We start from the raw sequence: 27,350 nt of genomic DNA, 5'->3' as shown, positions 1-27,350 counted from the left end.
AGTTATCAGTGACTCAGAAACAGGTAATTCTATCTTTGACACAGAATCCCACTCCCTCTCCCCTTTTGCCCTCTCGATCCTTCCTAAATAGGCTATAACCATTAATTTTAACATTCCAGTTGTGCAAATCATCCCACCAGGTTTCAATAATATCAACAAGATCAAATTTGTGCTCATAAATGAGCAATTCTAGTTCCTCCTGTTTGTTACCCAACCTCCTAGCATTGGTGTTTAGGCGATTCAATAATTTCTTCTTTGGTTCCTTGATTAAATTTGTTCTCAACAGCTCAATGTTGTGCTGAGTGCTCATATCTTCCCTCTTTTTACCCTACTTGTTTGATAGTAGTTTGACACCATCCTGACTACTCTAGCAAGCCTGTCCCTGAGGAGATTGGTTCCCTTTCTACTGAGGTGGAGACCATCCAAAATATATAGCCGTATTTCCCCACAGAAGGAGGACCAATGTTTCACAAAATCAAACCCCCACCCTTCACCACTTACCTAGCCAATGGTTCACTTCTGGATCTTTTACCTTCCTTCACTCATGGGACAGGGAGGATCTCTGAGAAGATCACTTGGACATTCTTCTTCTTCAGCATGCTTCTGAGTTCCCTAAAGTCATGTATTATCTGCAAGATACCCCATGACTCAGTGTCATTGGGGCCAATGTAAACCATCACCAATAGATCCTTGCCAGTCAGCTTCAGAATCTTAGAGTGATATCTCATGCCTTGGCTCCAGAAAGGGAGCACACTGTCTCGTTGTCTGCCTGTCCTTGCAGAAAGTTCTTCAAGTCTTCTGAGTAGTAAATCTCCAATAAGGATCATTTGTATTCCTTGGATAGTTGGAAAACTTTGTGGGCAAGGTTGATTTTCTTACAAATTTGGGCAGAGCTGCCATCCACATGTATGTTCCATACATCTCTCTGTTCCCTTGGATCTGCTGGATCTTGAGATATATCTTCCAGAGTTTCCATGTCGAGTTCTAGTATTGATTTGAAACTTCTAGCTGTGTGGAATTCTTCTCAGTCCTCTTCTCTCTGGTGGCCACAGCCTGCCTATCTTCATCTGTATCCAGCCGTGCAGAATGCCACTGTGACCTCTTGCCTCTGGTGGTTACAAACTTCCAGGCCTCCTCTCTGATTTCCTTTCTCTCTGACTTCTTGGAGGCCAGCTCCATATTTCTTTGAACCTGAACCTGGTTGTCTAGGAACAAATCAGCTTCTCTGATCTCAGTAGCATAATTTGCCCTCCAACCCATAGAATCAGAATATCAGGGTTGGAAGGGACTTCAGGAGGTCATCTAGTCCAACCCCCTGCTCAAAGCAGGACCAATTCCCAACTAAATCATCCCAGCCAGGGCTTTGTCAAGCCTGACCTTAAAAACCTCTAAGGAAGGAGATTTCACCACCTCCCTAGGTAACCCATTCCAGTGCTTCACCACCTTCCTAGTGAAAAAGTTTTTCCTAATATCCAGCCTAAACCTCCCCCACTGCAACTTGAGACCATTACTCCTTGTTCTGTCTTCAGGTACCACTGAGAACAGTCTAGATCCATCCTCTTTGGAACCCCCTTTCAGGTAGTTGAAAGCAGCTATCAAATCCGCTGTCATTCTTCTCTTCTGCAGACTAAACAATCCCAGTTCCCTCAGCCTATCCTCATAAGTCATGTGCTCCAGCCCCCTAATAATTTTTGTTGCCCTCCGCTGGACTCTTCCTAGTTTTTCCACATCCTTCTTGTAGTGTGGGGCCCAAAACTGGACACAGTGCTCCAGATGAGGCCTCATCAATGTCAAATCCAATAATCTTTTCCTCCAACACAGCTCCCAAGTTGCATTTCATGAACAGGAAATCCCATCTGGCTTCAGGGAGAGAACATGGCATGTTTTTTTGCAGGTCACCACCGTTCCATCACTGGCCATCTTGATATCACACATAGTACCGATCCTGGAAGGAAAGCTTCTCACACTCCTGCTCCAAACTCTCTCTGAAACTCTCCTGTTAGCTGCCCTCGAGTTCACCTAGCAAGTAACATTTTATACCAAGTCTTCCCAATTTAGCTTAGTCTGCATCCTCAGCCTCAAGGCTCTTGCACAGAGCTTTGCCTGCATGCCCAGCCCTGAAAACGGTGGGCTCAGAGGAGAGTATCATGTCCTTGTGACAGCTCCTCCTGCCACACAAAAATTCTGTGACTCACAATTATTTCATGAGAGTTGGCAACACTGTATTCCACTGGCTCTCTGATGGGTCTGCCTTCATCACCACTAGATAGGGGGGAGCTGCCATTCTATCCTCTTCATCTCCCACCCCATCACTGCCCTCTGCTCCTCCCCGGCCTTCCTTCTTCCCCTCACATCTCCCTCAGCCTCCCTCCTGCTCCATATCCCCATGCACCCCATTCCCCTGCACCTCCTAAATCTGCCTCATACTAATGCCACTGCCCTGCTTCCCCTCACTCTTCCCATGTATCTTTCAGTGTCTCTGCTGTTCCTCACAGTCCCTGAATCCTGTCTAGCCACACGAAACACAGAGTGGCAGCCCTTTTGCCAGTGGGCACAGCCTCAAGCTGATTAGAAACAGTGGGAGGTGGCAGCCAACTGTATCAGCCTTAATATGCAGCTATAGGGAATTGGTGGCCATCTTGCTGGCTTCAGCCCCATTAACAGTAATAGGAGATGGTGGCCATTCTGAATAAGGGAAAATTCATGAATTGGCACCTTTCATCATGTTTTCATGAGACAGGTAAAAAACACCCCAAAATCTCTAGAGTTGCAAAAAAATCATGAGAGTTGGCTATACAGCAAACAGCAGTTTTATTTCAGTTATTGAAGGTACAGGAATTTGTAGTATCCAAATTCTAAGAGATATATTTTCAAGGCATGTGTATACAAGTGATTTGCAAAGTTGTACATGAGCAAATGTGGGCCACAATTTGAAAAAGTACACAAAATTCTGCTTCCCTGAACACAGTAGGAATAAATAACAGCAGTTTGCTTGTTCAGAAATCCAAGCTTGCTTTCCATCCAGTCCTGTGCCACAAGGAGCTCTGTATCTGCTCCCTCTCAAGGCCATGCTATTAGTGCTTCTCTGGCTATCACCTTGCTTTCTGGATTCTTTCTGCTTCTGACACACAGACATGCAGAGCTTTACCAGTCAATGCCCCAGCCCTTGCATTTTCCATCAGTGCCAGGATAACCCCTCTCATTCTTCCTGAGTTTGTTCTTGATGAGGCCTTCCTACATAGACCAACGCTTTGGGCAGTGGCTTCTATGGTTTCAGCTATCTTATTCCATAAAGGAGCCCAATTGCTTCTTCCAGTTAGCCTGAATAAAGAGTGGCTAGCACTCCCATCAGATTCAGTGAGGGTTGTGATTGTCCAAAGATCAAAGACACACCTACTGGTAGCCACCAACACCCTCCATCACAACAACACTTTAGTTTCAAAATCGTTACCCATTTCTGACTTTTTTGTTTTATACCACCCAATAATAGTTGTGATGAACAGAAAAATCTCCTTCCAACAGGAAGAAATAAAATGAAATTTCTAAACACTTGGGAGCTAACTCTACACCGATTAAGCTGGATAATACCACCATCTATTTTGTTTAGGGTTGTTTATGTAATTATTGGAATTTTCTCCCCATAAAAGCTCTAAGTGCACACATTCGGTTTGGCAGTGTGGGACACTGGACTGGGACTCAGGAGACCTGGCTTCAATTCTCTGCTCTGCCACTGACCCATTGGGTGATATTGGGAAAGTTACTGTTGCTCTGTGCCTCAGTTTCTTCATCTCCAAAATAGCAATGACACTGAACTGCTTTGTAAAGCTCTGAGATCTACTGATGAAAAGTGCTTTATAAGAACTAGAAATTCTTCTTCTAAGATAGAGATGAATATAAAAATATAAGTTATTTTGGGGAGGGGGCAAGAGTGGATGTTTGATGGAAGAACCTTAGGAATTTTATTCTGCTACAAGATGTTCTGTTTTCACTGCTTATCATCATCTTATCCTTTCACAATGGTTGAAGAAAATGCTAAGCTGTACACAGAGCTGTCAGAACCGTGACAGCCTGATCGAAAAAAAAAAAAAAAAAAAAAAAGGGACTTCAGAATCAGCGTGAGATCTTAAATGTCTCATTGAAAAAACAAAGCAGAAGACTTTATAAGTGAGAGCTGCTTTAAACACTGCCTTAAAATGAATGCAAAATAAGTGAGACTTGGCAGGTCTCTATTCATATCACAGTATTATCAAAGGCGCGGAGCAGGAAGAGCAGCTTTTGAAACGTAGCATGTAACAGAGGATAACATTAATTTTAAGCTTGCAAATGAATAGTTCAGGGACTTGGTCGAATGTCTGAAATTTCCTACTATTCTTTTCCATAGTTCAGTCATAGGTCTGAAGTAGTTACATTTTAGTTTGTCCCACTTTATTTTAACAGTTGACTGATACTTGCTGAGGCCATTATCAGCCAGTGCCTTCTTGGCCAGTTCCAGGGTCTGAGGGGGGCAGACTGCTGGACACAGGCAACATTTTACTGACCAAAAAGATGTGTTTTTACAGGGAGATAGCTCGCCAACTTGAGCTATTTCACTTTGTAAAATCCTAGTGGAGACAAGGCAGTAAAACTTTTATCCTAATGCAGTCGAATTTAACTTCGGGTGGGGGTTAACTATTGTAGCCACACTGATAAAAAAAATTCCTGAACCTTGTCTCTGCAAGGCTTTTTACAGTGAGATACATAACCCAAGTTAGCAATCTCAATGTAAAAACTCACTTTAATTCGGCAGTAAAGACATAGCCATAGAACCTGACTCTTTACAGTACCTTAGACATTCTTCTGGCTCTTTTCTCCTATCTTTTAGATCTCACTCAACAACAGCCATATATAAACAAATCTTCCCTCTTCACACAGTGGGTACTGGCCTTGTTATTTTTGCTGATGGCAGCACCATGCTCTGTTTTCTTTGTGGGCATCCCTTGAGATTTTACCTCTCCAGGAGAGAGATAATGTTGCACAGATGGTAACTTTAGAGAAGGGGAAATTAATTACCTTGCAATTCTGTTTCTCTGATGAGATCATCTGGCTGGATTCTCACACCCTCTCACACACACCCCTCCCCTGAAAGTTTGGTGCATATCCTTTTGGAGATATGCTTCCCTATTTTTTTTTTAATTTTCTCTGAGGCACATTCTTGATCTTGTGTCAATCGTCTTGAGTTTTCCTCCGGGGAGCTTCACCACCTGTTCAGTTGAAGAAACTGACTAGAACCCTCGGAGGGCAGCATTTATACTCAGCAGTGGGCATTCCAAAACAACTAGAAGGGGATCTGACTTGTACAGAGTGGCTATGTACTATATTATAGCCTCCAATTACAGCTGCTGGGCACGTGAAATGGGAGGCAGCTTTCAACCCAAATCGGTTGGAGGCCATCAAGAGTGGAAGGAACGCATATAAGAATACTTAGGATACATCTTTATTGCAGAGTTAGCCCAAGCTCTAACCCCTCGTCTACACAGAAAAAGCTCTCACCCAGATTTGAGGGTGCTTCAAGCATGGGCTAGCGTACACAGTTCAGGGTTTAAGGCTCAGTTTTGACCTCTGCCTGGGCTAGCAATCCACCTGTTTTGAAGTGAAGACAGACTATTTAAGTCTAGGTGCTGATAGTCCTCTAATGCCTTTCCACTGTTCCACCTGGGCTGCATTTTCCCATCCTCTCCCTCTCTACCTCCTCCCTTCTTCTGCACTGGAAGTCAAGGACACTGGACTTAGTGTTTAAACCCCATGTTTGCCTGCAACATTTCTGCTGCACTTCCACAGCATCTGAACAGATGCCATGTGAGAAATTCTCCTCCCAGAGTGCTGCCAGCTGGCCAAGAGTTGACACCAAGGTTCTGGTGAACATCTGGTATGAAGTCAATTAGACCCATAATTGGGCAGATGTATCTGAAATCAGCAATTCTAGATCTCCAAGAAGTTGGCAGTGGAGGAGATTCAGCTGACAGACCTCAGTGCAGAGAGAAAATTCAAAACCCCAAAAACAGCATACAGGAAGACCAAGGATCAAAATGCCATGTCCAGCTCAGCAAAAGCATGCCCATTCAATGATGGGCCCTGCCCTGAGTACAGACCCATCATTTCTGCTGGATGAGCTACTGGAGAATGAAGAAGGGATAGAGGGAGTGGAGCAGCAAGGACTGGGGGCAGAGGGAGGAGGGGACATAGAGCTGATGTATACCTTCCACCCCTTCAACTGCTTTGGGGCACACCCATAAGTTTCTCTTACATGACACCCAGGATATCTTTAGGAATGTAATGGGGGGACAGACTCAAGAGTAATAGGCAGAGGAACCAGCATCACTGCAGCCAGGCAAGAAGCAGTTATGCATGTCTGTTATTGCTACGGGGGGTATTACAAAATGAGAGAATGGGGCTTTGCCAGGTTATGACCAGTCTTAATCATGCATGCTGTGGGCTGGGCTTTGCCTGCAAAGCTTCAGTTGAGGGTTGAAGAATTGCTGTTTCCCCATCCTCCTCTCTCTCTCACCCAGTCACCTGTGATCTAAGATGAATTCTAAAAGCAGGGGGTGGGGGGAATTTAACATGCAAACAGTATGGTATTGTGGCATGCAGTGTTGCATGCATGCAAAGCAGGGAGCATTAGTACATGAACACAAATGCAGGGATGCCTATATATTTTGCTGGGGTGCTTTTTCCTCATACTGACACCCACCACCCAAACCACAACAAGCAAGGTTCAGGTTTTTATATAGATATAGCGATTATATAATAGAATAACATATAATCACTCACCATACTTTTGCTGTGGAGAAACTGGTCACAACAGCTGCAGAGCAGAGAAATGCAGAGGAATTAAGGAGTCCACATGCCAATGAGAGAAAAATTGCAACTTTTTACACCTGTGATGCAGAAAATTAAAGGAGAGACAGTCCCTCCCCAAACAGGACAAATGATGTTTTTCTGAGACATCTGCACCAGTCGGGATGAATCCCCCTCCCCACTCAAGAATGCCATTGACTGTCAGTGAGAAGTACAAGAACCTTCAGGGAAGAAGAAAAAAAGGCCAGAGACAAACTGCTGCAGGAGATACACAGAAACTTTAACAGCTGGTTGTACAAGAGCGAGGCTGCAGCTGAGAAGATACTGGAGAGGACAGAGAAGATGTAGTGGACTATGTCACTCAGGACCATGCCATGAGGGAGTAGGACTGACAGCTGCAGTGGGGAGAGCAACAGTAACATAGGGAGCTGATGGAGTGGTGGCTTGGCATGATAGCTAGCAGGCAGTGGAAAGTGCCAGCCCGGATGCCAGCCCGCTCCCAGTCCAGCCTTCTCCAGTGGCCTCTCCTCCATGCTATCTCGCCCCACAGCATCCCCCCAGGGTATTGGTAAGGTGGAATCAGTGGTGAAAACAGCTAAGAGACTGTTACCCAAGGATGTTTCTTCTGGCATGGGATTGTTAAGCATTTTTGGCACACAGGAATACCTCATTACAGGGTTGCCAAAACATCCGGTGCAGGCACTAGCGAAACAAAGGACCAAAACCCTGCTACCAGTGAGGAAAGATCTCTTGCAGCCAGCAGGATGGAGGTGCTGCTGAGAGGAGATGGCCAACAATCTGAGAAAGTAGGCACTAGAATATGACAGGTCTGCCCATGACCTACCATCCCTGGAGACTGGCATGATCTAGCCATTAGAGAGACAGCAGAAGGGTGGAATAAATGAGTCATGAGGGATGCAGTGGCACCCAAGTCATATAAGGTGATTATGCCAGAGAGACAAGCGATCCAAAGGAACAGAAGTCAGCAGACACCACACCCAGAGAGAGCCCATAGAGACACAGAGATCATTCCAGAACAGAGAGGCAGAGAATTGTCCAGAGGCCAATCCCACAAGGGTGGGAGGAGATTCCACAGAAATAGTTTGCTGGACTTGGAGACACATGACAGAGACACAGAGAAAGATCGCTCCCAGTGTGGTTGCCAGTTGAGGAGCCCAGCCTATCTCAAAGACTATGTAGCTATCTGAGTCTGTTGTAAAGATGAGACTCCAACTCAGTAACGTGCTAGCTACTTCAGGTTGAAAGGACGATGGCTTGATGTCTGGATGTGAATTATTTGGTTTTAATGTTTATATTAAAATGTTTATAAAATAGGACAGATGTAGCATGATCAGTAGAAGTGGAATCAGAAGGCCCATGTTCTCTGGAGACACTGATACTGATGGGACACCAGGGGAAATGGAAATGGGTGGAGTTATGCTAGAAGAAACAGCACCACATGGACAGAGCAGTGCACAGGATTTAATAAAGTTCTTCTTGTTCAACTTAACCTACATACAGTCTCACTCTCGGCCAATATAATGTTGGGGTATCCCACCCAAGTCTGGTACAGTGCTAGTGTGGACATAGCTACATGGATCTGGCATGAGGAGGGTTTTGCAATGGAGATGCTCCACTTGGGATAGGCAAGTCTGAGCTCACGCTACAGTGAAGCCATTCACTTTCTGAGGTAGAAGAGAGGGAGAAAGGGCTAGGTTAAGGACAAAAGAAGGATTAGCAAGAAGGGAGAGAGTTTTGATTTCTTTGTAATGCAAAGAACCCATCTATAGCAGGGCATCTGGAAGCCAAGTTATCTCAGACTAAAGTATTAGGTGTGAAATGTAATCCTATGGAGACTGAATGAAGGAGATCACAGTCTTTTCCAGTAAGAGGCCAAAAATGAGAAATTTAACTGTCCATTTCATTCAGGCATTTGTTAAGCTTTCCCATACTGGCAATGAGTGATGTTAAAAAGTCTTTCAATTTGGTAGAGGGTAGAGTCAGCGTGGGTAACTTATCTGAATTAACAAACTGTTTTTGCTAGCCTTGTGCTCCCCGCAGGTAACACCTGCTTCCCACCCTCCTGCCCTGCTGCCACTCTGTCTGCAGCAACATGCTCTTAACAATGGTTAATGTTTAAAAGATACAGTGTGTACTACACTGCTCATTTCCTCTTCCTGAGAATGTGATTGTTATTGCAGAACTCAGAAGCATGAAGGGTTTTTTTTACTCCATTAAACCACAAGAAATGATGTTATCTAAGGGTCTGACTTAAATCCTCTAAAGCAAGAAGAGAATATTTAAGACAAAAATTATGTCCGTCAGTTAACCTATTTCTTAGCCCAAGGTATATAGGATATGTGAAATCAGGGCTTGAGTGGAAAACATGAAATACAGGCGGATGCTTTCCTATCTGATATGCTATACTTGTATGTACACAATATGTGTTTATACAGACAGCAGATGAAATCCTGGCTTCACTGAAGTCAATGATAAAACTCCCATCAACTTCAGTAGGGCTGAGATTTCACCCAGTGTGTGTATATGTGCATATATAGAGACAACCACATGACAATTTCTCATCTGTCAATTCTATTTTGTGGATCTGTTCTATAAGTACAGACCAGATTGTGACTGATTCTTTTCAGTGTGCAAATTTTTACTCCTTTATCCAAAGACTTCTCCATATTTTTCCTCCAGTTGAGATCTTTCAAATCTGTCATTTGACCTTATGTTAAAAAGAACATCTAACAAATAACCAAACCAATAACCAAAATGTAACATAGTCCTGGGAACCAACCTGTAGCCAAGAAGTACCATTTGTGAAATTCTCTTTTCTGGGGACTGATGGTCACCAGCACACTCTAGATAGATTTCAGTGGCAGCGGGCCCTCCCCGTCACTATTTTTAAAAAGAGAGGGAGAGTGCAAATGGCTATTGCTAGACATATTCATCCATTCACAGTCAGGGAAAGATAAGAGCCAGCTACAAGCCAAGAAAAGACTGGGGAGTTAAGTCTTAGCCCTAGTGAAGTCAGTGGCAAAACTCCCATTGACTTCACTGGAGCCAGGATTTCACTCTGTCTTCTCCACCCTTCCTTTCATAGGTTGTGGGAACATGGCCCTGAGCTTGCTGGCACTATACTGAATATCTGCAGAGATTTAGAACTCTTACACAAACACAAGTCTACGGTGGTGGGGGGATGGTACCCAATTGTGCTGAAAAATAATTTTGTTTACATAGACAAGACCATATTGGGTAATGACAACATCCCCAGACACAGCAGTTTTGCCTGTGTAAATGGGCTCTTAGTCTTTTTGTAGTGGCTGGGGTTGGGTTTTTAAGCTCTTAACCTGCAATCCTTTACGCTGCTCCTCACATGGGCTAGTTCTGGAGGCCAAGTTAGAGGTATTCACCAGACCAGTAGATAAACAGAATTCCGTATCCTCAGGTTGTCAGATAGGTCGCTTTTCACCATTGTCCCAATCCTTGGGAGGGTAATTCAAGGAGCCTACTCAGGGAAAGGGAACCAAAGGGAGTTCTACTGGTCACTGTACACGAAAGCCATTATTTCAAGGTTGATTTTAAGTTCTAGTACGTTTAGGTATAAGGTTCTGCAACTCAAGTGGCAAATTTCATAGGAATCAGTGCACACTATCGGCCAGATGTCTGGCTTTGGAAACATGCTATTTGCACCAGTATACATGCACTTTTCTGTCATTGTGTAACATTCAGGAGTCTCAGTTTTCTGGTGTTCAGTGGCCCAGCCTGCCTCACAGCTTGAAGAGACCTCATTTTAATATTTTTTAAAAAGAAATTATCTGCCTGATTCAGGTTATACAGAGTAGACATTTCAAACCCAGGACCACTATGTACAGCATAGTTGCAACTAAGTACTAAATGGCAGCATTGTGACTGACACAGGAACAGATATTTGAAAGAGCTCAGTATACATAATTGGGGCCAGATTTTCAGAAGATCTTAGCTCCCATTTATTACTCCTGGGGGAATTCTGCATCACTGTGTGTGCACAGAATTCATGTCCTCCGCAGATTTCTTTGCTTCCCCGCAGAGAAACGACTTGTGACAAAGTAGCAAAGAGAAGCCACAAGAGCAGTCATGTGCGCCTCTCTGGCAGCACAGACAGGTTGGGTCAGGTGTCTGGAGCAGCCAATAGAGACGTAAATCGCCACCGGGAGTGTGTGAAGGGATGAGAGTTGTGCGTGAGAGAGAGAGAGAGAGAGAGAGAGACTGTCCTCGCTCACTATTGCAGCATGCTCGGCATTGAGGGGGCGGGACTTCAGGGCGCATCTGAGGAGGTAGGCATGACGCAGGCTGTCCCCCCAGGCACAGCAGAATGTAGCAGCCTGCCTACTTAGTGAATTGCTCCCATTGTCTTTGTGAATTCCCCCAGGAGTATAAAACAGGTGTAAAAGTTTTAAGGCTCCTTTACATGGCCAGAGGGGTGTAAAGGACAGTATGGCCTTATAAATGTGATTAGTGATTACAACTGGTCTAAATTTTTGGACAGAAAAAATTTCTCATCAAAATGTGCTCCATGAACTGTTTGCTATTGACCTTTCTGGAGATGGTCAGTAGCCAATATAAACTGTGAGTTGATTCCGTTGCCCTCACTTGCTCTTCAGTTGCCTGTGATGACCTAGCTACTTACTATTAGGCAAAGGGGCATGGGGATTTCCTCCAATGATCCCGACTACCATTCCCCGTGCATTATAGTGTAGTTTAAATAAATTACCAAAATAATTTAAACCAGCATCATTATATTGTGTAATTTTGACAAATAAAATATGCAACATTTTAAAATATTATGCACAGAATTTTTAACTTTTTAGCGCAGAATTCCTCCAGGAGTAATTTATGCACCAAAATAAGGGGCTGGGTTTTTAAAAGAGCTCACTTTATTGAGTAAAGAGCCCTTTTGAAAATCTGGCCCGAAATGCAGGTGTTGAGCCCTTCCAACTCTGACCCTAAGTGCCAGCCAATCAGGCACTCTTCCTGATTGGGGGTGGGATGGGGGGGTGAAAGGAAAGGATGGACAGCCAAATAGGAGTCAGAATCGCTGCTAATGGAAAGCTGAGATGTCTAAATAATTGCCAGTGACTGTTTAAAATTCCAAATATTTAACAAAAATGTGGGAAGTGCTGACAAATGACAAGCACAACCATTTCTAACATAAATTTTTAAAATTCATAAATATTTGTCATATTCATAAACCAGGGCCTGTATTGAAGAGTTGAGTTTCTTCTGTGAGAGACTGTGATGTCATCAGTTCTTGCAAGAAAGAACAAGAACCCTTCACTCAGATCTGGGGCCCTCGCCCTGAAACCTGCTCTGCACAGGTGGCCTCCTTCACCCACACAGAACCCCAGGCCTTTCCCAAGATCTAATTTTCACTAGCAAAAGCTGACATGGCAAACTCTTGTGAAAAAAACAAGGTCCCATGAGTTCTGGGCCTAGTTTACAAGTATACAGGAAACTGATTTCAGACATTTAGGTTTAGATGAAAGGTAAACCTTTTGAGGCTAGCTACACATTTCACTAGATATTTGGAATCTTATATAGTTTATTTGAATTCAGTGAGGGCCTAAGCAGGAGCAGGGGTCCATTAATGTTAATAGTTCAGGATCTTTCATCCAAATATATTTTAATAATTTTAAATACCTAAAATGTACACCTTCTAGAACATCCTGTATATAAAAGCATATACAACACATTATGTTGTGTGCGCGCGCACACACACACACACACACACACACAGGTGACTAATAACAAATCTACAAAAACCTACAGTATAATCACTATGATAACATTTAAAAATGGATATCAAATTTAACCTCAGATATGGGTCCCAAATCTTCTCTAAATTACTTCTGAGTTTGTAAGTAATGTGCTCCAATGAATACTTATGTTCATACGCAATCTATTCTGACACTGAAGGTGCAGATTCCTTTGTTCAGTGCCATACTATGCATGTTTTTGCTACTCATTCTGCTACTCTCATACGTTTTCTTTGATGTCTGTTTAACATAACTTCTTTCTAATTGTTTAATAAGGAAACATCTGGATGAAAGGAACTACAAGTATCCAGCAAATGTAGAATATATTGAATTACGTTGAACCAAAATGTTGCAGTTTTTCCTGCGTTTCCAAACCATATGTAAAAAAATCCACAGAGTAAAATTTTCAAAAGCACTGAAGTGATTAGAAGCTGAAGTCCCATTGACTTAGAGCGAGACTTAGGCACCTGGGTGAATAAGCCACTTTTGAAAGTGGACATAGGCTCCTAAATCACATGGGCCTTTTTGCAAATTTAGCTTCAATCTCTCTTTACATTTAATATACAGCTAGTTATTTCTGGCTATTCCTATTACTCAGACATTATCTGAATGCAGTTTTTGGGAAACAACTAAAGGAGCCTCACTGGAATATTTTGAAAGGTGCTTATTTGTTAAAAAAGGATTGCAATTTATCTCTAAATAATGTTTCTGAGCCAGATCCTCATCTGTTATTGACCTGCATTAGTTTATACTAACCAAAGGTTTGGCCCACTATATCTAACCTTGTAAAAAAGTTTCCGAAATTATTTGCCTCCCTTACACAACTGCTGTCCAAAGAAAACAAACTGGGCAGAGGGGAGCAATCTTTTGTAATAGATGTTAAATAATGTTGCTGCGATCATTTAAAGCCATATTAAAGGGTAGCCTGCTCACCCCCCCCCCCCACAGAGGCATCGCAAGAAGTTGGATGCTGTAGGAGAGAGCAGAAATTACTTTCTCAAAAGATGCTAGAAATAATTAAAGGTTTATGTCTAAATCTTACAACTAACAAATGGCAGCACAACTGAGAGAACAGCTCCCTAAATAGCCCTTTACATAATGTTAAATATACCATGGTAACAGTAAAAGCCTAACTAGACAGCTGTCAATGGACTATGTGCATGTGGAACTGCTGACATCCTCCATGTACTCATTGCTACTCTCCTCCTTAATCTGTTGCTAAAAGATGGCAGGAGCCTCTATTGAACAGCTGTAGAGTAAAAATTATATGCAGAGAAGTCTCCGATTATCTCCACTTCACTACACAACCCTGATTCACCCCAGAACAAGGCTATCCCAAGAACTGAAGGAGGAGAGGTCACATGAAGAAAATAGTGTGTGGTCACGTAATTAAAAAAACTTTATCATAATGCATACACATGGGGGATGAATTAAGGTTCCACAGGCAACCTTAATACTGGCATATCCTAACTTTTGAGGGCTTGATTTTGCAATCTGATCGTTCTTTTAATGCAGTTTTTTTATGTGTCATGTTATAGGTTTTTTTTAAAAAAGCAAACTGAAAAACCAGAAATTCCACCATGTGGCATCATATGGACACCCACATGGTTCATCAGAGGAATTGGAAAGATCCACTGCACAGATCTCGGTCACAGTAACTGATAACAGTAGCAGGTTGTCATCCTCTATGTGCATCAATAAGACTTAAACGTTGTCAGTGGGTTTCACAGATACTTGCTGACAGCAGAGGAATGGTGAGACTCAGGATTCTTGGATTCCATTTCAGACACTGGAGGTGAATGTACTCTCGTGGGCAGACTCTTCTACCAGTTTCCCCCAAGTTTAGCCCCTTCTGCTCTGTTCCTTCCAACCTGTTCCTGTCCTAGTCCTGTCCTTTCCCCATTTCTGGCTCTTCATCCCATACACATTCTCCATGCGTACCTAGCTCCAGTCTCCACTCCTTATGCTTCTCATCCCAGTCCCAGTCTCCTTTCCCAGCTAGTCCTAATCTCATCCAGTCGACTCCCCATCTCCTCCTTGCTCCCACTCTCGATCTCCTTGCCCTGATAGTCCCACAGTTACCCCTTTAGCTCCTTGTCTGAACCCCCCCGCCCGGCTTCCAATTTCACCCCTTCGCTGGCTCCGAGTTGCAGTCTCCTTACTCAGCCACCTCCAGTCTCCCTTCTCAGCTCCCAGTCTCTTCCCAACTGCCAGCTTCTAAATCCCCTCTCCACATAGCTCCTTGTACCAATCTACTACCTCATCCCAAGTGCTCTTTGTATTTTAATCAGGCAGCTTCCTTCTCCATGGTGCCTGGGCACAGCAGGGCAGGCATTAAGATCACAAGTTCCCTGCTCTTTGTTCTGGTGCCCAGACTCAGCCCAAATCCACAAAAGCCCAGAACTGTAAAGAGAAGTCCTGCTGAGCCCTGGATAAGAGCATGCACAGTGCAGATGGAATCTTCAGAGTTTTTATCTGCAAAGTTCTAGCAAGAGAAAACATGATTTTTCGAAGACTAAGAACTTGGCCACATTTGAGTGGATTTTCATGGGGATGTGATGAGCACATCACTGACAAAAAGACCACACCCTGGCCAAATGTTAATTCTCTGCTGCAAAGCACAGGACATCTTAATGCTTCTCAAAGAAAAGGTCACCCAATTTTTTTAACATGGGTAAAATAACATTTTTAATAGCTTTGTTCTCAGAAATTAAACCATTTTGGCTCAAATTCCAAAAAAATTCAGCCCGAGGCAGACACCCGGCACGGGAAATTACAGCCAAGCAGTTAAAGTTAGACAAAGTTATAAACAACTGGGGATAAAAAAACAATGGTTACCTCCCTTTTGTAACTATTGTTCTTAGAGATGTGTTGCTCATGTTCATTCCAATTAGGTGTGTGCACGTCGCGTGCACAGTCATAAGGAGGTTTTTCCCCTAGCGGTACCCATAGGGTTGGTTCATGGCACTGCATATAAGGCCCTGCCGACCTGCCACTTTTTTGGTTCCTTCTTGTTGGCTGGTTCAGACAGAGGGGTAAGTGGGTGGGTCTTGGAATGGACATGAGCAACATATCTCAAAGAACAACAGTTACAAGAAGATGAGTAACCATTTTTTATTCTTCAAATGCTTGCTTATGTTGATTCCAAGTAGGTGATTCCCAAGCAGTTCCTATGAGGTGTCAGAGCTAATGGATTTGCTTATTAAAGCACCACTCTGCCAAATGCTGCATTGTCCCTGGCCTGCTGAGTGATGGCACAATGTGAGGTGAAAGTGTGTATCTATGCCCATGTCACAGCCCTGCAAATCTCCTGTGGAGGGATTTTTGCCAGGAATGCAGCCAAGGAAGCCTGCACCTTCATGAAATGCACTGTCAGTGCAGGGGCTGGACCCTTTGCCAAGTTGTAGCAAGTGCAAATGCAGGATGTGACCCACGATGAAATCTCTAGGACGACACCAAGAAGCCCTTCATCCTGTCCGCTACTGTGATGAAGAGTTGGTTTGCGTTACAAAATAGTTTTATTCTTTCTATATAAAAGGCAATGCCGGCCGAATGTCTAGGGAATGGAGCTTTTGCCCCGACCTGTTGGCATGTGGCTTAGGGAGGAAACCTGGGAGGAAAATGTTCTGGTTTGTATGAAACTGATTCCACCTTTGGAAGAAAGGCTGGGTGAGGCTGTAACTAGACTTTATCTTTATAGAAAACTGCGTATGGAGGTTCAGATGTCGTCAAGACCTTGAGCTCAGACACCCTGCTGGCTGAAGTTATCAAGACCAGGGATGCCACCTTCCATGAAAGGTAGAGGAGTGATCCTGTTGCTAAAGGCTCAAAGGGGGGTGGGGAAGCATTAGCTTGAAAAGCACCAGGTTAAGGTCCCATGCAGGTATTGGATTTCGAACTTGAAGGTATAACCTATCTAGTCCCTTGAGAAAGCAGTCCACCATCGGATTAGCAAAGACTGATCGACCGTCAATCCCTGGACTGAATGCAGAGATCACTGTCAGGTGAACCTTTAAAGATGACTCTGCCAGACGTAGCTGTTTCAATAACTGTTTTAGTCTGAAGTCCCTCTTTTTTAGTCCTTGGTCAGAATCCCTTGCAAATCCTGCACCGGTCTGTCTGATGGGACTTTAGACAGGATTTGTGGGGATCGCCTTTTGGCATAGGTTTATGGCAGGTACTGAACGGCTTGAACCCTTGGGACCAAGACATGCCCTGGTCCTAGGGAAGAGAAAACATGATGGGGGGGGAGGGAAACCCCACAAACAGAAACTTAACTAACTACAGCTAAACTACTATAAAAACACTAATTCTAATCTAACTATTTACAGGTTTCAACAATAGTGACCACTAGGGGAACATTTGTTGAAGCAAGAGAAGAGAAATGCCCAACGACTGTCATGGGCGGTAAGAAGGAACTGAAGAGATGGTGGGTTGACAGGGTGCCATGGAGGCACGACCCCAGGGGGCGCCTGAACCAACTCGATGGGTACCACTAGGGGAAAAACCTTCTGAGGACCGTGCACGCAGCGTGCACCCACCTACTTAGAATCAACATGAGCAGGCACTCAAAAAAGAACAGCATCTTAGAAGGGGAAATGTTGGACAACCTTAATAACAGGTCATTTTACCAGCCCCACCAATAAAAATCCTAACGAAATAGAGTTTTCTAGGTAAAAGTATTTGAGACTTCTTACTCACCTCTCCCTCTCTCTAGGGGTAAAAACTCTCAAATGAACCAAGTAATTCAAGGTTACATAATGCTGTCTGAACTGTAATTTCAACTCAAAATCCTCCTGCCGACACAATTTCTCTGATTCAAATTTAATTCCAGAGCTGCAAATTATGTCCTTATTATGTAACTTGTTATCTCATGACAGCTCGCAGAAACTACCGCTGTAATTTCAGTTACCAAGAAGTTTTAAACTGAAGCTACAGGTTGATCCAAAGCAAATGGCTAACACCAAGGGAACCAATTTTCTTCCTGCTGTAATTACATTGAATGGAAATATGCCAATGATATGCTAGGTGAACGTGAACAGAATCAAGATTTCTACTGCATACTAGGCAGTAATCAACACAAAGAGAGATTTGCAAGCACAGTATTTTGATGCTGTCTCTCACTTTTACAGCGTTTGGCAGAGCTGTTGTTTATACAACATTAATACTAATTGACGCTTTTGGGAAACTCCACCCACCAAGGATCAGGAAAGCTTCTTGATATGCCCAACAAGGTAGCAGCCAAGTGCACGACTGAAAGCTCCAAAATATTTTCAGAGGAAAGGGACGGGGGAGAAGACTTGGTAAAAACAGAGAGGGGAAGAGAGAAGCAGTGAATTGGTAGACTGAGAATCTACCAGGGAATCAGATAAAGGATTGGTAGGCAGGGAAGCAGAGGCTGTGTTTGGGAAGAATAAGAACTATGATCTTATAGATTATGTAGAGTGGCTAACTATGATGAATACAGACTAATCCGGTTGGGTGGGCCTGCTTGCAGTTCTCCTGAATAAGAAAATGCCAATCTAAAAAGTGATGGTTAAAATACAAGACTAAAAATGATATTCACTGCAAGCTTCTACATTGTTTGGTAACTACTGTGCTAAAAAAACAGAGCTTAAATTGTCACAGCCACTCAGCACTGGCCAAATCATCCCCATTAAGTGCATTTAGGACACTAAAAGTGGAGGTGCAAATAAGTGGGTAGAATTTACACCCTGATGGGCAGATGTGGTTGGCTGAAGCATGAAAAACAATCAACTGTATGGTGTTAGAAACTGAGAGATGGGGAACTAGTGTAAGGGGCTGAACTGTAATGGCTGTCTGAAGCCTGAGCCATCCGTGGATAGCAAAGTAATATGTTTCCATTGGTCTCCTACATCTCATTTTCCTATCCACACAAGAGTGCAGAGCACAAATTGCAGAGAATGCCCCCTGCCTCCAAAGAAAAAAATCCGAAAATTAAATACTAGATAAACCTCACTAAGAAGAGCATTTCAGGCTCGCACATGGGCCTCTCTGACTCTAACTGAAGACATGGAGGTCAAAACTGGCAGAAATGACAGGGCAGTAAATTAACTGGCCACAATGGCAGACATCAGTGAGTTCATCTCTGAATTTAAGGCCCTGAGAAAGAATCTGATGTCCAACGATTCTAGCAGTAAAGCAGGAAGTTACTGACTTGGGAAGATCACGTCACTGTTCTAGAAAATGGTCTACCAGAAACAAGTGAGAGAGACAGAGCTGCTGGAGCAGAGAAAAAGGGAGATGCATCTTAAATTAGATGATGTAGAACAGGGATCGGCAACCTTTGGTATGTGGTCTGCCAGAGTAAGCACCCGGGCAGGCTGTGCCGGTTTTTTTACCTGCTGCGTCCGCAGGTTTGGCCAATCGCGGCTCCCATTGGCCATGGTTTGCCGCTCCAGGCCAATGGGGGCTACAGGAAGAGGCACAGGTTAAGGGATGTGCTGGTGCTGCTTCCCGCTGTCCCCGTTGGCCTGGAGCGGTGAAGTGCGGCCAGTGGGAGCTGTGATCAGCCGAATCTGTGGATGCGGCAGGTAAAGAAACTGGCCTGGCCCGCCAGGATGCTTACCCTGGAAGGCTGCATGCCAAAGGTTGTTGATCCCTGATGTAGAAAATAGAAAGAGGACAAGCAATATCAGAATTAAGAGAGTGCCTGAGAATACTGAAGGATAAAACCAGATCTTGTACAAAAAACCTTTATCTGCAGAAATGATCACACCCAAAGAGATGAAGAACTAATCTCTCATTTGCTAGTAGCTTCTAGGCTACTGACATTTATTCCGATGAAAAGCTGCCCAAAATTAGAGAAATGGTTTTTAAAAATATAGAAAGTTATTATAGAAAAACAGATTAATCAATTTTGTATCTAGCAAAATAGAGAGAGGACAAATAGATACTTAAATATTTTGTTACCATTTATTCACTATTCAGACAAAATACATTTGTCTGCAGGGATGGAGGTGGACCCACCCCTGTTCATTTTTTGGAATTTTAATGTTTGGTAGACATGTTTGGTTTGATTAATATGAGTTGAGTCAATAGTTTAATTTACTTTAATAAAATCACCAGAAACAACATGTTCTGAGTGGTGTAAAGAAGCTCACTCTTCAGTGTGGTAAATAATCTGCTAAAGAGAGAGATTTGATGATTATATTACAGCCTATTTCTCTAAACCAAATTGTAAGCTCTGTGTTGTAACGGTTAACATTTTATTTCTGATGTTTACATGGCAATGATTTGTCAGCCTGTTAGAACTTCCTAAATAGTTGCATGTAGAAAAAGAAATTATAAGCTAATCAGTGGGTCAGTGATCATTTGATCCCGATCAATAGTTTGTTCTATGTAGGATCTTTCAAATCCTATAAGTAATTGGGTTTATATTCTCCTTCTCTGGCCTTGCCAAATCTATTAAGTAGAAGAATACACATTCCTGTGTATTTCCCTTCAAAACTGCATGTTGACCTCTCAGATATTCAAAATTCAGAGCAAAGGCACAATTCTCCCACCTTGAAATTCCTACCGTAGCCATTATTCGACACAAGAAAAGAGGAATAAATCTTGGAGCGTAAATTATACATGTATAACTTATAATTGCCGAGCAGCGCAGTCTTCAGAGCATTTTTCTTTCTAAATAAAATCAGGGCAAAATTACTGACATTTCATTTGTTAAAATTTTTAATTGCACTGGGAAAGCCTTATATGTCTGCATATCTTCCTAAAGTGAATCCAGGAGGCTGTAGAACAACATATCTGTTCAAGTTAAGGGCCCAGTCCTGCATGCTCTCCATTCAGTTCAGCAGGAGCTCCATGAGCCAAGAGCTAGAAGGACCTAAATCAGTTAACTATGAAGCAAAAAACCAAAGACTGTTTGTTATGTAGATATCAATAAAAAAGATATCAATAAATTAAATCTGTCTTTAATTTACCTTATGGAAAAGTTAGTCTTCAATTGCTATTAATTTTGTTGAGTTTGGAGAACGTAGTGCTCAGTATCATGGTAGACTCAACAAAATATTTAAGTATGCAGGTAACTTTAAGAATGCAAATAGTCCCATTGACTTCAATGGAACCATTCCTTCAATGAGACTACTTGTGCCAAAAGTGACTTACTTGTGTAAGTACCTTGTTGAATCAGGATTATAAAATATTAGCAGTAGCCAGAATAGAGCATAACAAGTGCTGCCCAAGCTTCTCCAGTGAATCTCACTGCTGTCCTGTAATACTGTGCCTATTCCAAGGCTAGACCTTTTGCTGAGTAGACAGCAAAAGTCATGCCAAAGCATGTGGTGTTCTTGTGATGTAGATAAATGGGCACCAGTTACTGGACTGAGGGCACCAGGTGTGGTTAACTGTGCTTAAATCTGTATTGCATTATCCCGCCGTTGTTTACATTTACTGTTTAACTACAGATTACTGCAAGTGCAAAACTCTCTGGGGAACTGTGAATTTACCAGGATAAGTGTTTGCAACAATAAAAAAACTAAGGGCTAAATTCTGACCATAGCAACAATACTGTAAATCTAGTGTAGCTCCATTTAATTAACTGAATTACTCTAGATGTACTATGGTGTAACTGAATGCTGAATTTGGTCATAAATTAGGAATTTATCCATCTTAAATTGCCCTCTCTCTTTCAAATCACTCTATTTATGTTCTAACTCAAACCCTGGGCTCTGTGCTCACAACATATATTTTAGGGTAAAAAATAAAACAATGATTAAAAAGCTCCTAATGTGTTAGACAGGAGGTCTCATGAGGAAGAAATGCTGCCTGGAGTATTTTGTCCTTTTCATCTCCTGAGTATTGCATCTTTAATGTTTCATTTTCCAAAATGTGCAAGATGAAGGTAACATGAAGCAGCAGGCCTTTTGCATGTGACTATTCTGGATTTCACCTACATTTAAAAAAAATCAGCAGGCAGCAGGTTTGATAGCTTTGAACATCACATAATTCTATCTCTGACACAGTTGTTTGTAAAGCCCTAATAAATAATGGCCCCTGCAAACATGCTCTGCTTCTAAATGATTAATCTTATCCCAGACCTTGATATTCAATACAGGTGTAGCAATAAACACTGTAAGCCTTTGGGTTCCATCATCAAGGCCTGGAAAGGCTTCAGTGAAATTCTATAGTACAGAGACTGGCAAGTTCCTGCTACTTTCCCTTTGTTCTAATGTTTTCTCTCTCTGAAAGGAATAGGGATTTCCTCTGGGGATTAGAAGTAGGAAGCAACCTGAGACAGAGGTCATTACAAGACAAAGCATGAAAGGATGAAAAAAGTGACTATATAACAGAATGCTTTTTTCCCGTCTTGGCAATTACTACCTCTTTGACAGCTGAACGGGAGAAGCTGCTGCATTTGTTTTAACCAAGTCAGTAAATCCTTGTTGCTCCTAGGACTCGCGATTGGGATTTTTTTTTCAAGAAAGTGGATCTGAGAAATTTAGCACAGCTGAGGATGTTTTGTTGAATAAGAGCCTGATCCAAAGGCTCTGGACACTGAGATCAGCAGGAGTCTTTCCATTGATTTGAATGGGCTCTAGGTCAGGCTCAAAGCTCCTTTTCTTTTCCCACCCATACCATGATGTTATACCTCCTACTCAATCCCATCTCTCCTTTTGCTGATCAGGGCAGGAACTGAAAGGAGGTTGAGAGAAGAGATTTAATTTAATTTTACAATGTAGAGGGAATAAAGTACAAAGATGAAAATGAACCATTTTCTGATTATTTATAATACACCTGTAGTGTGCATTTATGAATATGTTAAAGGCCCCTTATCTAGTACTGCCCATGGAACTGCTAACTTCCATGGCAGAATAATCTGAATAATGGCAGAAAAAGTCATTTTGTGTTATATAAGCTGCATCAATGCTAAGTACCATAGCTCATCAATATATGGTTAAATAAAAGAAAGCCTTGTGTCTTTATTATTAAAAAGACACTAAAACAACAGCAACTACATTAATGTGTCATGAAGCTGCCTTATAACACTGAGTAGTAAATGCAGCTTATTTACCATTCACTGAACTGGCTTGGGAACAAATTTTCCAGCTTAATTTTAAAATCTACAATCAAATCAATATTGTACTTAGAGAGCAACTTTTGATACACAGAGAAAGGGTATTGGGGTTTTGCAACTGTTCTAGGAAGTGAGTCAAACAAATGCAATCTACATTCCTTGCAAAGAAAAATACCTTTATGTGCTTTTTCCAATTAACAGCTGCCTTTAATTTTCTAACAAAGCAAGGGCGTCTATTGTATTATGCATCTGAAGCATGAAAAATTCCCGGAGGGGACACTCTGAAAAATACATGGTGTTCCTGGATCCAAAGCACAAGAACACATTCTTTAACCATTTGGGGCAAAGAGTCCAGAATTTCTCTACTTCACAAAGCTTGAAAGTACATAGAGTAGAAATAAGCGATGATAATCTTGGGGCTAGATTCTGATCTCACACCACTGTATTCAAAGAGGTGTGTGAAAGACAATGATCAGATCAATGGCAAGGTCTCTGTAATAGAATATTTAAGAAAGAAGTTCTGCCTGTTTATATGGACAGTAAAAGTCCCACAGCACTTTCTTCTATCTTTTTTTTCCCCTTTTTTTCCCCAGATGTCCTTAGTCAAATTCCTCTTCCTTTCATACCATTGTGACCCGCTCAAGTTAGTTGCCAATCACCTCTCCAGAGATAGCTGTATTTCAGGAGACTGTGCTGAGTGCATAAATTATTATAATTGAGCTATTTAGTGCCGGATGATGCTCTCCCATGGAAAATCACAAGAAGTAAAATTTCACAGGGAAACTCTAAGAGCTAAATATTCGGAGTTTGTAACTAATCATCATGTCAGAAAAGTGAGAAGTTGCCAGACTGCAGAGGGGTAAAGAGACCTTTCTGTTAGTGGTCGGATTGAGCCAATAGCAGTTTGTAAACTCAACCAACACTTTTCTCCTGGGTTTGTTAGTTTCTTCAGAATTTATACTTTCATTGTAAAAGTTTCTAGTTTTAAAGATTATGAATGTAAAACGTGCGGTGTTGGCCTTAATGAGTCTGCAGCTAAGCACAATCAATCCCTAAGAGATGTGTGAGTATCTCACATACCTTCATCTTGAGAAATTGTAGCTCTGAAGCCCAAGGATGATAATTGATACATTGACAATTGTGTTGAGTAAGTACTTGGGTGCCTTGGAGGAAGAAACTGCTCTGGGTCAATATAATATCCGACACCATATAACGCTTCAGGAATCAGGTTTGCCAGGAGGAGAGCTGGATGAAAGATTTCTGGTGAATAATAAATTAGCCAAAAATGCATTTTGGGGGGCATTGAAACTATTTGGGCTCAATTCAGCAAATAATTTAGGCAAAAACTAAATGGAAAAACTGTTTAAACAAAAAGCCAGAATTGTTCATTTTGGCCATTTCTAAATGAAATGCATGGAGCATTTTGAAACTAAACATTTAATTTGACCATTTAAAAACTAGGCATTTGACTTCATTTCAGAATGGTGTTTTCATTTAGAAAAGTAGCTTTTTAAAAAAAAAGGATGAAAAACACCCCAAAATGACCAAAAATGCAACATGCCTCCCCCAAAGCCCCATTCGTTTTGGGTCAAACAAAATGTATTTTTTTTTTCCTTTTCGGTGAGAAAAACTGAAAAATCAGATACGATCTGAAGCAAACCATTTTTTTTCCAGATGTTTTTAGTTCATCCCCTGAACCAAATTTTTCAGAGCTCTAGTCAAGAGAAAAGATACAGTACGTTTTATTCAGGGCATGAACAGTTACCTCAGTCTGAATTTGCTGTGGTATCTACAAACATCTAGTTCACATTAAGCATGGTTAGAAGCTTAAGATAGGCTGTAACATAGTCACCTGGTGATGCGTCAAAGGGGTGATGCACCTTGCTACCATCTGCTTTTAGCATGAGAGACCCTTGTCTGTACCTGCCAAGGGTCAGCTCTCAGACAACCCTGGCCAAAGGCAGAACAAATACTCCCCTCTCAGCCCCTGCAGGCTATACTGTCCCTTTACAGGCAAGTAATAGGTACACATCAACCTCTGAGCCCTTGAAGCATCTCACTGGAGTGCCCAGCCCCTGGCTCACTGCCCAGTCCCAGAACTCTGATCCACTGCTCCCAAAGAAATAGTACCAGGGGCGGCTCTATATATTTTTCCGCCCCAAGCATGGCAGTCAGGTGGCTTTTGGTAGCATGCCTGAGGGAGGTCCACTGGTAACGCGGATTCGGTGGCATGCCTGCAGGAGGTCCTTTGGTCCCGCGCCTTCAGTGACCCCATCGCTGAATTGCCGCCGAACCTGTGGGACCACAGCACCTCCCGCAGGCATGTCGCCAAAGTCAGCCTGACTGCCACCTTCACGGCGACTGACAGGTCGTTCCAGGCACGCGCTTGGTGCGCTGGTGCCTGGAGCCGCCCCTGAATAGTACACATCAGCTGACTAGTTTTAACTCTGAATCACCAGTCTGCTTAAAACACAGAACTTAGATACATTTATAATGAAAACAAGAATAAAGTTTATTATCAAAGAAGAGAGATTCAAATGATAGTAAGAGAATATTGGAAACAAATGGTTACATTTAAAACAAAATCATAACATGCTTTCTGGAGCCTAAATTTAAACTCATTAGACATTCCCCCGTTTCCTACAGAATCGCTTATCCCAAGTCTTTTTCCAAGCGTTTTCAGCAAGGGTGGCTGACATCCCCCTTTCATAAGATCAAGTCCAATGGCAGCTTATCCTCACAGATGGAAGAATGCCAGAGTATCTCTCTGCATCCTCAAATATACTAGCCCAGTCCTTTGATGCTCATCTGAAAATATGGTACCCGTTTTCTCCTGCTATTTACCTTTTCCTGTTAATTTCATTCTGACATCTCCAAAACTTCTTCATTAGCATTTGACTCACTATTAGAGTGACCAGATGTCCCATTTTTATAGGGACGGTCCCATTTTTGGGGACTTTTTCTTATATAGGCGCCTATTACCCCCATCCCATTTTTTCAAAGTTGCTATCTGATCACCCTACTCACTATGCTAATAAACTTCTTATGTGAGACATAGAATACACAGAGGTCCACTCAGGAGATAACTGTCTCCCACCTCCTGCCTGAAGAAGTTTTTCTCCAGGCATGGTACTTTGAGTGACCCAATTTTAGCTACAAAGCCTAGAGAACATATATTTTTCAGCATATATACATAACTTCTTATATATTTTCCACAGATACACCTTGCAAGGACTATGATGACTAATGACACAGGCTTTCATTAGAAACCTTACATGACTTTTTTTGTGAATCCAGGGGATCCCAGCATCCTTATGTAAGCCTGTGCTCTCTGCCAATAGGCATCAAAAGGTCCTTAGGTCATGCACTTGCATACTAAAGCTCCTCCTTTTTGTGCATTTGTTATTTGATATCTATTCCTGTACCCTCTTTACTTCCTTTAAAGAAACATGATTAACTTTATAATAACATGTAACTGATCAATATATTTTGAAATATTTTTCAAAGTCACTTAATTAGTCAATTACAGTTTATTCCAATCCTGAATGTATTTAGCTGTTTTTTCCCCCCCAAGACAAACTGCTAACATGACTCACTCCAGCAAGATTATATTGCGGTCTCAGAGAGATGCAACTTGGACTTGGCAACCTCAGCATTGCTAGTGACCAATGATTCTGCTGGTTCCAGCATTGACACATGCTTTCTAATTATCTTGACCGTTGCTTAAGGAATCATTTCCCCCCGTTTTTTTCTCCTGGGTCAATAGGAATCTAGGAATCTCCAGTATTTAAGTATTATTATTATTTTTGTGGACACCCAAAGGTATGCTAAATGTTTCCTATAATGAAAAGAAGGCATGATTCCCGCCATAGGAGTTTACAAATTTAAATTATATGACATACCAATGGCGAAATACATAGTACCTAAAGATAGTTTAAAGAAACTTTTATCTAACTTTCAAACTTGTGTTGGGATTACAAATATGTAGACAATATTAAAGGCAAACTACCAATTTACAGCATCTCTGTCAACTTGGATACAGTTGCGTTCTGCCTTTTTTTAGGGAAATGTAACCACTTCTCTTCCTGTATCTGACAATGTAATTGACTTAATCATAATATTGTGAAATTTGTAGCTTGACCGCTGTTTTTCAAATTCTTGTTTTGTCTAGTATCAGAGGGGTAGCCGTGTTAGTCTGGATCTGTAAAAGCAGCAAAGAATCCTGTGTCACCTTATAGACTAATGGACTATGAGCATGAGCTTTCGTGGGTGAATACCCACTTCGTCAGATGCATGTAGTGGACATTTCCAGGGGCAGGTATATATATGCAAGCAAGCAAGAGATAACAAGGTTAGTTCAATCAGGGAGGATGAGGCCCTGTTCCAGCAGTTGAGGTGTGAAAACCAAGGGAGGAGAAACTGGTTTTGTAGTTGGCAAGCCATTCACAGTCTTTGTTTAATTCTGAGCTGATGGTGTCAAATTTGCAGATGAACTGAAGCTCAGCAGTTTCTCTTTGAAGTCTGGTCCTGAGGTTTTTTTTGCTGCACGATGGCCACCTTACGGTCTGCTGTAGTGTGGCCAGGGAGGCTGAAGTGTTCTCCTATAGGTTTTTGTATATTACCATTCCTAATATCTGATTTGTGTCCATTTATCCTTTTCCGTAGAGACTGTCCGG

This window comes from Gopherus evgoodei, chromosome 1 (genome assembly GCF_007399415.2).
Source record: "Gopherus evgoodei ecotype Sinaloan lineage chromosome 1, rGopEvg1_v1.p, whole genome shotgun sequence".
NCBI classification, from domain to species: Eukaryota; Metazoa; Chordata; order Testudines; family Testudinidae; genus Gopherus; species Gopherus evgoodei.
Note: the sequence above shows the minus strand (reverse complement) of the source record.